Source organism: Mercurialis annua, linkage group LG7 (assembly GCF_937616625.2).
Source record: "Mercurialis annua linkage group LG7, ddMerAnnu1.2, whole genome shotgun sequence".
Lineage (NCBI taxonomy): Eukaryota > Viridiplantae > Streptophyta > Magnoliopsida > Malpighiales > Euphorbiaceae > Mercurialis > Mercurialis annua.
In genome coordinates this window covers 7,706,920-7,720,031 of record NC_065576.1, presented here as the reverse complement: position 1 = coordinate 7,720,031, position 13,112 = coordinate 7,706,920, and the positions used below count along the sequence as shown (strand labels likewise).

The 13,112-nt window shown below is 31.8% G+C and overlaps 2 long non-coding RNA genes across 4 annotated transcripts; both read left to right on the top strand.

The window, feature by feature from the left end:
• The first annotated feature begins 419 nt into the window (after positions 1-419).
• Positions 420-2,180, top strand: LOC130014787 (uncharacterized). The gene is made up of 2 exons (XR_008789489.1): positions 420-1,129; positions 1,860-2,180. It is a non-coding gene; the product is annotated as an uncharacterized LOC130014787 (long non-coding RNA).
• Positions 2,181-5,317: 3,137 nt separating this feature from the next.
• On the top strand, positions 5,318-8,230 carry LOC126654581 (uncharacterized). Of its 3 annotated transcripts, XR_007632648.2 has the most exons (3): positions 5,342-5,640; positions 7,102-7,176; positions 7,910-8,230. It is a non-coding gene; the product is annotated as an uncharacterized LOC126654581 (long non-coding RNA). The 3 variants fall into 3 exon arrangements; XR_008791121.1 differs by lacking the exon at positions 7,102-7,176 and having other exon boundaries at positions 5,318-5,640; XR_007632646.2 differs by lacking the exon at positions 5,342-5,640 and having other exon boundaries at positions 5,915-7,176.
• Positions 8,231-13,112: the final 4,882 nt, after the last annotated feature.

The window sequence follows — 13,112 nt, the reverse complement described above, 5'->3', positions numbered from 1 at the left end:
CCGTTCGAATAGTTTAAAGCTTGAGTTAAAAACATAAGTTTAATGATCGTTTGGTGAGTTGTTAGGGATGGTTTATCTACTACAAAAATAATTGGTTTCGAAAGTTAAAGTGAGTAAAATTTAATTAAAATGGATTGGCGGAATTTTAACGTATTGATTATTGAAGTTAAAAGTGATATTAAACTTCGTTAGAACGGATTAAAAGTTGATTGAATACGTTTTGAATTAGTCAAAACTGTTTTGAATTAAAAGTTAAAATGTGAATTAGGAGTCAACTTTGAGACCGGATTGCGGGCTAACGAAATGTCGGAACGAGTCGGTTTTAGTGTCGTTTTGTTCGTTACGGAACAGAGAATGAAAGTATGAGAGAGCTGCTGCCGCAACAGTGGCCAGACAACAAGAAATGTGGCTGTAAACAGCAGCCCATGGGGCTGTTCTGCTGTCGATAAAACAGCCCGGGGAAGCAACTTCGGGGCTAGTTTCCGATATCTTCGGGTTTGATTTTGAATTGAAGGTCTAAACGAAAATTGTAGAGGACGTTGTGAACTATAGGAATGTCAAATTTATTTTGAATTATGACTAGTTTACGTGCTCTGTTTCTAAGCCCGAAACAGCAGCTGTAGTGAGCTAATTTGCAGTCCAAAACTGCCAATTTTAAGGAGTCGACTTCAGGACCAATTTCCGACACCTTAGGACGATAATTTCAGTTTAAAATCTAAACGAAAGTTGTAGATGGGGTTAGGTACTATAAGGATGTCAAATTTGTTTGGAAGTCGGGCCATTTTAAATAAACTTTTTAATAGTCCAAAGTCGGCTAATTAGCTAGTTTTGGGAAAACTAGTTTTAATTAACGAAATGTAAAGTCGTTAATTAATTCAGTTATAAATTGACGTTTCGAGCTAAGAAAAACTATAAATTATGGGATTATAATATTAAAACGTAATCAATTTATTCCCAGGCAAAATAAATTGATTTAGTCACAAAGTATTATATAGTTAGAACACCTTTGGATTAGGATCCATTTTAACTACGATTCATTATCGTATTTTCGTAGACTCGGCGAGGCGACTACCAACGGAACACGGTACTTAAAGAACGCGATATGACCGTAGCTTTTGGATAGAAAACAGTGAGTTCTGCAATTTACTTTCGTATATTATTATTATAAGTTGATAATTATGTGGTAATTCATTAATTGCATTGCATATGCATTATTACTTGGGTAATTCATGTGAATACTTTGTTCATAATATCGCTTGGGTGCATTATTTGATATATTATTGTTATTTGTAAATTGTGATGTTTGCTTTAATTATCCGAGGAAACGAGCTACCTATTGGGCGTCAATAGGCTGTGTGATCACCAGTGTCTGGGTCAGTCATAGAATTAGTGTCGATAGATTTTTGTATTTGAAAATGTTTGATATGAGCTCAATATACGCTAATCATGTTTGGGTATCGGAAAGGAGGATTATAATTTTGGTAGATACGAGGTAACTCGGTCGAACTATCTCGGGACCCGTATCTAGTGAGTAACTCGGTTGAACTATCTCGGGACTCACACCTTGGGATTTAGCAGTGACATGATGTAACTCGGTTGAACTATCTCGGGACTATGTCACGTGGTAACGGTAACTCGGTTGAACTATCTCGGGACCGTACCACTCGGATTAAAATGATTTGATATAATTAATGGATACAATATGAGCAGGATACGAATAGGAAATAGTACGAATTTAAGATTAGGGTTTCATCGGATCAAACATTATTGTTTATTTTAATATGTGTTTATGCAATTTATATTTATAATATCTTAAGTAAATGCGAACTCACTCAGCATTGTCTGACCCCCCCCAATAGTGTTATGTTTCAGGTGTATAGTATCGGAAGTGACAAACTTCTATCTTTGTTCCAGAAGTCTGTGAGTACAGAAAGAAGGAGTCGATCAGTAGTGCTGCAGTAGTCAAGTCCTTAGATGTTTGTATAGTGATTTGTCAAACGGTTTTATATGTTTTATCTAAGCTCTGATATGTACGAAAGGTTTTAAACTGCGCTTTTAAACCGTTTATATATATGCGAGAAACATGGCATTGCTTGATATGAGCTATCGCTTTGTAAGACCCTGATTTCTAAAGATCGTTTTGTATCGTTTAAAGAAGTTTTATAAAAACATTTTGTTAATGTTTCGCGAAAAATTTATAGTGATCTCTAGGCTTGCTACGGGTTTCGGAGCTACCACTCCCATTCCCTAGCGCCGTTCGCGGCTTGAGATTTCGGGTCGTGACAAAGGTGGTATCAGAGCAATGGTTAGATTCATAGGCCATTGCTTATAGGTGATCATCTGTACCTAGGTTTGACATTGTCACTAGGTTAAGCTAGGAACTACTGCAGCTATAGGATTCGAGTCATATCATTGATAGGTCCTTGTTTGTTTATAAACTTCTAACTCTCCTCGATAGGATGCGAGTCTTTATAATCGATTGTTGTGTGAAACGTAGTTTGTTCTATAAGGATTATGTATATGCGATAAGGATGCGTGTTTCATTTATGATAGAGTATGCATATGCAATGTGCATACGGAGAAGGACGTGAGAAATGGACTCTTACAAGCATGTCTGTGCAAGACAAGGCTCAGCCACACGCTATATCAAATGGAGAGGATGTACCTCCCGTATACCAGAAATAGCGAATCAAAGGCCGCCGATCAGGAATAGTGATCCGAGAGCGGGGCGAATCTAGTCAAGCACCCCCAAGTACGATGCGTATGCTTTGTGCTATCACATTTTTTTTAGTAGCTATGGTTTGGCCATTAAGGCAAGCCATTATGGTATAGACGCATCATATTAGAGATAGATCGTTATCGAACATACGATGCACTAGGGAGAATGAGAACCTAGGTGCATAACCTAAGATATTCCTTTAGGAAGGGAACAAGACGTAGAGAACATACATTAAAAGAGTCTGACATACTCTACAAAATGTCAAATATGCCTGAATAACCTGAGCTATGCCCTGAACATAGCTTGATAGTATGTGATAGGAGGATAGAGAATGAGAATAAAATACATCAATAAAATCAATAAAAAGCTATAATAAAGAAAAGCTAAAATGTCACAGAAGTTCCGGTCTGAGTTGACTTATGGTGTTTACAAAAGAAATAAAGTTTTGATATTTCTTTTGAAAGTATAATTGTGCGCAGACTCAGCATATAGTATGCCATAGGAAGCATGAAAGACATGATTGAAAACACATTGCAGTATCAGCATATATGTATAAATATTTTGATATAAAACCATAATTTTACTCTGCATCATGCATTCGCTGATACGAGCAATTCAAAGAATTTTAAATAGCAACTCTTTAGTAATGAGAGGTGTCATCACTCTGATGCACAATTATACTAAAAGTTTTGAAACTATACGATTGAAATTGTATTCGATTTGAAAAGAAATTGTTTTGAAAGTCCCGCGGGCAAAGTCAAATTGATTTGAAACGTAAGAAAACCAGATGGAATTTTCTGTGACACCAATATATAAACTTTAACAAAGAGAAATAACAAATATAAAAGATTGTATAGAGATAGTTCAATGGTGAACATAGCTCACACCTCATAGGTAGAACCTTTGAGGGTAAGAATTGTATAAGGCAATTAAGTCACCTCGAGAGTAAGGGGTGCAACGACGATCAAGAGTAACGAGTGGGTGATAAAGTCGCCGGAAGGCATGGAAATAAAGGCATCATTTCAAAAAATTTACCTAGACAAGACATCTAGATGTATGATCGAAAACATCGATACCTCGAGATATGATTTATATAGATAACAGACAGGATGATGTGAAGTCGTAATATGCGAATACATAAGCCCTAAGGAGAATAAGGATATAGATAGACGACGCTTAAAGAAGCAAACAAGTAAATGATCGATAAGGCTAATAAGCCATATAGACATCAATGGATGCAAAGGAATAGGAAGGAAAGACTCAACAAAGGGGTTGAGCTATATCACAAAGGTGTTATTGGATAGCTCGAAACAAAAGACAGTAAAGAAGGACACCCATAAGAACTTGAACTAAGATACCTGCAAAGAGCCATTCAAGTATAAGGAAGTATAAAATAAATTAAAAATGGACGGAGGAATATGAAGAGATCGATTAAGTTAATCGACATAGATAAGGCTTAAACAACCTACGTATATTGAGTGACACTCGATAAAGGTAATCGAGGAAAAGAATTAAGGACGTTACATGGAAAGTAACAAGAAATTAAGAAATAATTGAACTCTATATAGTCAAGATATATATAGGGTCAAGAAGTATAAAATTGATCTAGGGATAAGATCAGTTTTACTGATAGACGAAATATCAGTAAGAATATGATATATGGATATGCAAACGACCAAGAGTGCAACACATTGACAAGTATGAAGGAGTAACTTTTGATCTTCTAGTTATAGGAGCGGTGAAAAATGTTGAAGCAAGAAGTATAAGACGACCGGGAGGTAAGTTAAGACAAAGCTAAGAACTTCACTGGACAATGTTAAAGAAGATTAGCAAACATCATAAAGTGAATCAAAAGATTGATAACAAAGGTCATTATTCAAGTTTAAATTATATAAAAGAAACGAGAACACCTATGAAAAAAATGTAGTCGTTTTGGATAAAAGCAGAAAGTTGGAATCACACTTCTCTTTTGTGAATTCAACCACAGACAGAAGAAGTAAACAAAGAGTTACTGTGCGAAGAAGTATCTGAAAAGATTGTCGAGATTAACAAAACTAATTAGATCGGGTCAATATTGGAATATGACACCCCTAAGGAGGATGTTTAGAAGTTAAACGTTGTGATTATTAAACGTAGAATTAAGCGGCAATTTCATAAGAACATAGATGAGAAGTTTATATAAGGATTATGGACGTAATAAGAACGAGTTTGTTATAAATATGTAAACGTTACAAAAGGCGATACGTGGAGCAATAATATGTCGAAAAACTACGATGGATTAAGTAAGAGACAAAAGCTTAAATTCGAGGACGAATTTATTATAAGGGGGGCTGAATGTAATAACCCGTAAAAAATTTAAGAATTAGATTGCGCCACGAAGCCTACATTAAAAAATTTATGTCTAATAAGTCGGAAGTGAGATTCAAGTCAAGAAGTATGGTGAGAATTAATGAATTGAATTGGTCGAGAAATAGTAATTTAATTGGAAAATTATTATTTCGCTAGAAGCGGTTATTAGCGGGACTAATTAATAATTAAGGATAATTTAAAATAAAAATAAAAATTTAGTCCCAAGCTAATAATTTATATCATATCGTCCATAAAATATTATTCGGAAGTGATTGTGAAAATGTTAATGAATTCCGAGGTCGTATTAAAAATTGACGCGACATTAGTTGCGGAATTGGACTAAATTGTAAAGGAAAGTTGTTGAGTTAATTTGGTACTTTAGCCTTTAAGTACTCTATCATAAAATCCACTAGAAGCATCTTCTTCACTCCATTAGATAAACCAAGAAGCATTAAACCCTCATCTTCAAGACTCCATTGCCGAACTCAACAAATCACTCCCACACACTCACAATTTCTCATCCAAACACCAAAATCTTGGAAGCAAATACTCTACAATCAAAGGGGATCAAGGTATGATTACTAATTTAAAGATTTATTGGTTGTTTATGGTGATTTGGATGATAGAAAGCTTAGGGTTGTTATTGAGTTTTTAGCTTTGGTATGTTGTGTGTTATGGATGAGATTGAGAGTTGTTTTAGTTGAGATTTTAAGCAAACAAATGGATGAATTATTGGTTAACCCTTAGAGCATGACGGAAAAGGTTTATGGTGGCCGGAATTCGCTCCGGTGAGCAGCAATTGCTGCTCACCAAGAGCAGCGAATTCTGCTCTCAAGAGCAGAATTCTGCTTCGGCAGAATTCTGCCAAGAGAGCAGAGTTCGGCTCTGCTCTTATGAGCAGAGCTGAACAGTCCTTTGAGGGCAGCCATCGCAGCCCTCGGTCGCCGAGGAAAACGAGAATGTGACGCTAACTCGGCCCCCGTTCGAATAGTTTAAAGCTTGAGTTAAAAACATAAGTTTAATGATCGTTTGGTGAGTTGTTAGGGATGGTTTATCTACTACAAAAATAATTGGTTTCGAAAGTTAAAGTGAGTAAAATTTAATTAAAATGGATTGGCGGAATTTTAACGTATTGATTATTGAAGTTAAAAGTGATATTAAACTTCGTTAGAACGGATTAAAAGTTGATTGAATACGTTTTGAATTAGTCAAAACTGTTTTGAATTAAAAGTTAAAATGTGAATTAGGAGTCAACTTTGAGACCGGATTGCGGGCTAACGAAATGTCGGAACGAGTCGGTTTTAGTGTCGTTTTGTTCGTTACGGAACAGAGAATGAAAGTATGAGAGAGCTGTTGCCGCAACAGTGGCCAGACAACAGAAAATGTGGCTGTAAACAGCAGCCCATGGGGCTGTTCTGCTGTCGATAAAACAGCCCGGGGAAGCAACTTCGGGGCTAGTTTCCGATATCTTCGGGTTTGATTTTGAATTGAAGGTCTAAACGAAAATTGTAGAGGACGTTGTGAACTATAGGAATGTCAAATTTATTTTGAATTATGACTAGTTTACGTGCTCTGTTTCTAAGCCCGAAACAGCAGCTGTAGTGAGCTAATTTGCAGTCCAAAACTGCCAATTTTAAGGAGTCGACTTCAGGACCAATTTCCGACACCTTAGGACGATAATTTCAGTTTAAAATCTAAACGAAAGTTGTAGATGGGGTTAGGTACTATAAGGATGTCAAATTTGTTTGGAAGTCGGGCCATTTTAAATAAACTTTTTAATAGTCCAAAGTCGGCTAATTAGCTAGTTTTGGGAAAACTAGTTTTAATTAACGAAATGTAAAGTCGTTAATTAATTCAGTTATAAATTGACGTTTCGAGCTAAGAAAAACTATAAATTATGGGATTATAATATTAAAACGTAATCAATTTATTCCCAGGCAAAATAAATTGATTTAGTCACAAAGTATTATATAGTTAGAACACCTTTGGATTAGGATCCATTTTAACTACGATTCATTATCGTATTTTCGTAGACTCGGCGAGGCGACTACCAACGGAACACGGTACTTAAAGAACGCGATATGACCGTAGCTTTTGGATAGAAAACAGTGAGTTCTGCAATTTACTTTCGTATATTATTATTATAAGTTGATAATTATGTGGTAATTCATTAATTGCATTGCATATGCATTATTACTTGGGTAATTCATGTGAATACTTTGTTCATAATATCGCTTGGGTGCATTATTTGATATATTATTGTTATTTGTAAATTGTGATGTTTGCTTTAATGATCCGAGGAAACGAGCTACCTATTGGGCGTCAATAGGCTGTGTGATCACCAGTGTCTGGGTCAGTCATAGAATTAGTGTCGATAGATTTTTGTATTTGAAAATGTTTGATATGAGCTCAATATACGCTAATCATGTTTGGGTATCGGAAAGGAGGATTATAATTTTGGTAGATACGAGGTAACTCGGTCGAACTATCTCGGGACCCGTATCTAGTGAGTAACTCGGTTGAACTATCTCGGGACTCACACCTTGGGATTTAGCAGTGACATGATGTAACTCGGTTGAACTATCTCGGGACTATGTCACGTGGTAACGGTAACTCGGTTGAACTATCTCGGGACCGTACCACTCGGATTAAAATGATTTGATATAATTAATGGATACAATATGAGCAGGATACGAATAGGAAATAGTACGAATTTAAGATTAGGGTTTCATCGGATCAAACATTATTGTTTATTTTAATATGTGTTTATGCAATTTATATTTATAATATCTTAAGTAAATGCGAACTCACTCAGCATTGTCTGACCCCCCCCCCCAATAGTGTTATGTTTCAGGTGTATAGTATCGGAAGTGACAGACTTCTATCTTTGTTCCAGAAGTCTGTGAGTACAGAAAGAAGGAGTCGATCAGTAGTGCTGCAGTAGTCAAGTCCTTAGATGTTTGTATAGTGATTTGTCAAACGGTTTTATATGTTTTATCTAAGCTCTGATATGTACGAAAGGTTTTAAACTGCGCTTTTAAACCGTTTATATATATGCGAGAAACATGGCATTGCTTGATATGAGCTATCGCTTTGTAAGACCCTGATTTCTAAAGATCGTTTTGTATCGTTTAAAGAAGTTTTATAAAAACATTTTGTTAATGTTTCGCGAAAAATTTATAGTGATCTCTAGGCTTGCTACGGGTTTCGGAGCTACCACTCCCATTCCCTAGCGCCGGTCGCGGCTTGAGATTTCGGGTCGTGACATATATCCTTCATGTTATTCCGATTTGTAATTGTACTATTAGAAATTTCATATAAATGGTACTTTTTAATATTTTTTATTTCAGTTTAAATAAATAATTATAATTGAAATTAAAAAATGAAAAATGAAATAAAATTATCAATTGTTAGATTAAATACAAAAAGTTAAAAAAGTAAAATATTTTTTATAATCAGTCAACTACACTTTTTTTATTTGGTGGAGAGTTCTTGTGAAAAAAAAAATTGAACCTGCAATTTTCGTAAAACGTTGTTTTACTTATAACATTTGAGCTATAAAATTTTTATTATTAATTTTTTTTTTTTGAAATAATAACAGTACATAAATAAATATTGAAATTTAATTTATTTTGCAGAAACAGCACTCATGGTAAATGAGCAAACGGACGCTAAATATAATTAAAATATCAATTAATTCAGTCAGTTTTGTTAATTCAATTTGTTAATAAAAAAAACTTATTCGATTATGATAAAGGATTTAGAAAATTTAATTAACTGAACTTTAATAAGTTTTAAATATTACTCGTTAGTAGTTTTTTCATTATTTTATTAAACTAACTGGATAACTCGATCCATTTGGTTTTTGTATTCTTAAAGCTTTGATTAACTTAGTTCAATGGGTTTCGATTAAAATTGATAATTTAATCGGTTTGATTAAAGAATAAACTAGTTTAGTTAATTTTAATTTTGGGTAAACCAATCATTTTTTAATCGGACAAGCCGTTTCTTTAACCCAAATTGATACTAATGACTAAACTACTACATATACCTCTGAATCTTAATAAATAAAGAAATAAAAAAAATATGGCAGCTAAAGAAATTATTTAAAAAGTAGAAATAAATAACTAAATGGAAGTTAAAGAAATAAATTAAAAGTATGTAATTACAAAATTTGGTTGAGGGAAATTGCAAAAGAATCTAAATTGTACAGCAGAGCAGTATATGATTTTCTAACCCTACACAGCTACAAAGGCAGAGTGATTAATTAAATTTGTGATTTAGTGGTGAATTGCAGAATCTGTTTAAAGCTTCACCTACCATAATCCAGTTTTTGCAGAGACAATCAAGAGGATAAATTACACACAATAATCAACAAAATATAATAAAAATGATAATTGACCTACTCTGTACTCATAATAGAAGATGGTACACCATTATAATGTCACCAATATTTCAATAATAATTGTGAAAATATTACTTCCTCCGTCCCGTTTAAGAAAGAACAAATGATTTTTTCACATATATTAAGAAAGCATTAACTATTATAGTGTTTTCTTATTTTACCTCTATATGATAGTGTCGTATTTTGTGTATAGCTAATAATCATTAATTATGTAAAGAGAAAAGGGGGTAAAAAGGGGAAATTTATATAAATTGACACAAAAAATATGATATAGTCTTCTTAAATAGGACAAATAAAAATAAAATAGGTCCCTTCTTAAATAGGACGGATGGAGTATTACTTATTTACAATTTTACATATTCCAACACTCGTGTCCATCGTTTTCTGACCTTTTTTATGGGTTTTTAGGCTTAATAAAAAAATGTCTAATTTTTTATTTATTAGTCAAATTTTAAAAAATGTCTATTAATTTATTTATGATTAAACTATTAATTTGTACGTTGTAGTTTGATATTGATAAATATATTTCAATTAAAAAAATTAAATTTGATCTAGAAAAAGAAGTAAAAGTTTGATTTTTGTAATAATTATGATTAGTTGGCCATAATTAAAATATATTTTTTGAAATTATGATAAAATAACATTTTTTAAAGGCTGATTATAAATTAATTATCTTTGGATAATTAAATATTTTATTTTAATTATTTTATTAAATATTAAAAATAATATCCACATCGACATTTTTAGCTATTATTAATGAAGGTAATAGAATATATTTTTTAAGAATTGATCGGGCGCGTTGATCTAGTTGCCACTGGAGTCATAAAGGACTATCTAAATGGATTCTTTTCTGCTGATAAGCACCAAGATTTTATTCAATCATCAGCGTCACAAATTTTTTTATTTTCACGTCAGAGGGCTCTTAACATTATTTATGTTATAAAAATAAAAGAGTACAAAAAAATCAAGATAATTAAATTTAGAAATATTATTATTTTTAATATCAATTAAACTAGCTATGTTTTTTTTTTCAGCAAAGTTATTTTCTAATTAATGGAAAGTTAAAGTTTCATCTTCTTAAAAACAAGGCTTAATGGCAAAAAAAACCCAAACCTCTATGATTTATTGCAATTATATCCAAACCTTTTAATTTTTGCAATAATATCCAAATTGCATTATTTTGTTGCAATAATATCCAAATTGCGCTTTTTATGTGATTTTTTTTGAGTTTTTTGCCATTTTTTGGGACTTTTACTATATTATTATACATCAAAATATAATAATAGCCTAATATCTTAATTGAAAACAACAATTTTAGCCATCAATTTGACTATTATTGCTACAAAAAATGCAATTTGGATATTATTGCAAAAAAAAAATGCAATTTGGATATTATTGCAAAAATTAAAAGGTTTGGATATAATTGCAACAAGTCGTAAAGGTTTGGGTTTTTTTTACCATTAGCCTAAAAACAATAGGATATAAGATAATGCAAGAAAAACAAATTAGTACTATTTTATTTTATTTTTTGTATTATTATGAAATGTATTGAACGGTTCCCAACTATGAGACCGCATTTTTAATCCTTTCATACTCAATTCTCACTCGAGCCGAATAGGTCCCTTACATGAGGCAAAATTCTAACTCCAAATTTTAAACGTTTGTATACATGAGTTCGATTCGAACCTTCAATCTCACTTAAATCAAGAGAATGTCTTATCACCTCAACTACACCTTACAGTTAAAATATTACAAATTCTTGGTGAAGCACTAACATTAAAATGTTTAGAGTTTCATCTTTAGCAATTTCTGTTACGTTAACTAAAAAAAGCCAACAAAAGTTCATTTTGCTCCTCGAACTTAGCATATAAAATCAATTACGCTTAAAGTCATAGCTTTAAGAAAAAAACACTATAAATTTAACATTTCGGTTCGTTTTATCCATTCAGTTTCAAATCGTATAAAAATATTTTGTTACATCGGTTACAATTTGTATATAATGCAACAATCATTTTTTGGTAACTCATCTGAAAAAATAAAACGAGTCAAATCACTAAATTTATGGTGTTTTTTTAAAAACCACAAACTTTATCTAAATTAATATTCTGTATAAAGTTCTAGAGACAAATTTAACCTTTATTTTTTAAAAACTAAACACAATGTGCGACAAGTCTGTGTATATATTATGTTCGGGCTTCGAAAATGTATCAAAAAAATAATATTGTCAGAATCTCAGCTAATAGTTTAACGGTTTGAATGAATTGATTTTATTTAGAATAAATAGGTTTTATATCTTAAAAGATGAAATTTACCCTGCTTAGTTTCAGTCGTTATAGGGATGATGGTGAGTCAAATAGTGACATTAGATTAATAATATAGTTTGTACTTAAAATCAGTACTTATTATTGTTGAAATTACAGTCATAAGTGATGGCCTAAAAAGCTGCATCCATTGGACATAATTATGATCTCATAACATAAGCAAACACATTTTCTAAAATTAATTACTTTTTTCTGTGTTTCTGTACCTTTTTGGATTTCAAAATCTCTTTTCCCCTTCTATACGTAACCTTCTGTCCATTTTTAATTTTAATTCTCATCCCATTATCAAACATTAGGTCCAAGGAGATTGACAGATCTTTAAAACCTTACCAAAAATTTGAAATAGAAATATTACAATATATTTGATTTTAACTAGGTCATCAAAAGTACGGTTTTAAATTTTTAACTCATTTTATGTTAATGTGACTGAAACGATCGGTATTTATAACTCACATTAGCATAAAATGAGTTAAAAATTCAAAATCGTACTTCTGATGACCTAATTCAAATCAAATATATTGTAAATATTTATAACTGATAGTATGACTATCACAATTAGATAAAATAACTTTGTCATTGAACTAATAGTTTGACTCCATTAGACACATTGTGGAATGTCGAATAGACTTAAACGGTTTAATGGTGGATCTTATTTTTTAAGGTAAATTTACTTTTTTTTAACTATATGTGAATTATATATATATATATATATATATATATATATATATATATATATATATAAAAGTTATTAGTTAAATGATGATGTGTCATGCTATTGATCAGATCTAATATATGTCAAATTGTCTAACCCGTTCACTAAATCAGATATAATGGATATATGTTTAACTTCTTTAACATGTTTATTGATAACTCACTTAATCTACTTAATACATTTTTAATTAAATAAGTATAATCAAACAACAAACCTCCAAAACAAACACATATCTTAACACAGCAAACATCAATTAGTAAATTATATGTATTACATGAGTATACTTATAACATATGATAATTTAACATATGCGAGGATAAACAAATAAACTGTGATCTTTAACTGCTTCACCAAGGCGGTTTTTCTCTTTAAATTTTATAATAGGAGTTTTTGTTATTCGGGTTTGGATTTTTTTAGAAACCTTCGATGTATTTTATTCTCTTGATTTTGTTTTTTTAAGCTCTTTAATTTGTAGTATCTAGTGTGCCATTTTGAGTGTACCACTTCTTGTGCGAAAAATTAGAGCAGTTGGCTTTTGCCTCTTCATGTGGCTTTAATATAATTTTATTCATAAAAAAAACATATGATAATTTATTTAATTAATAT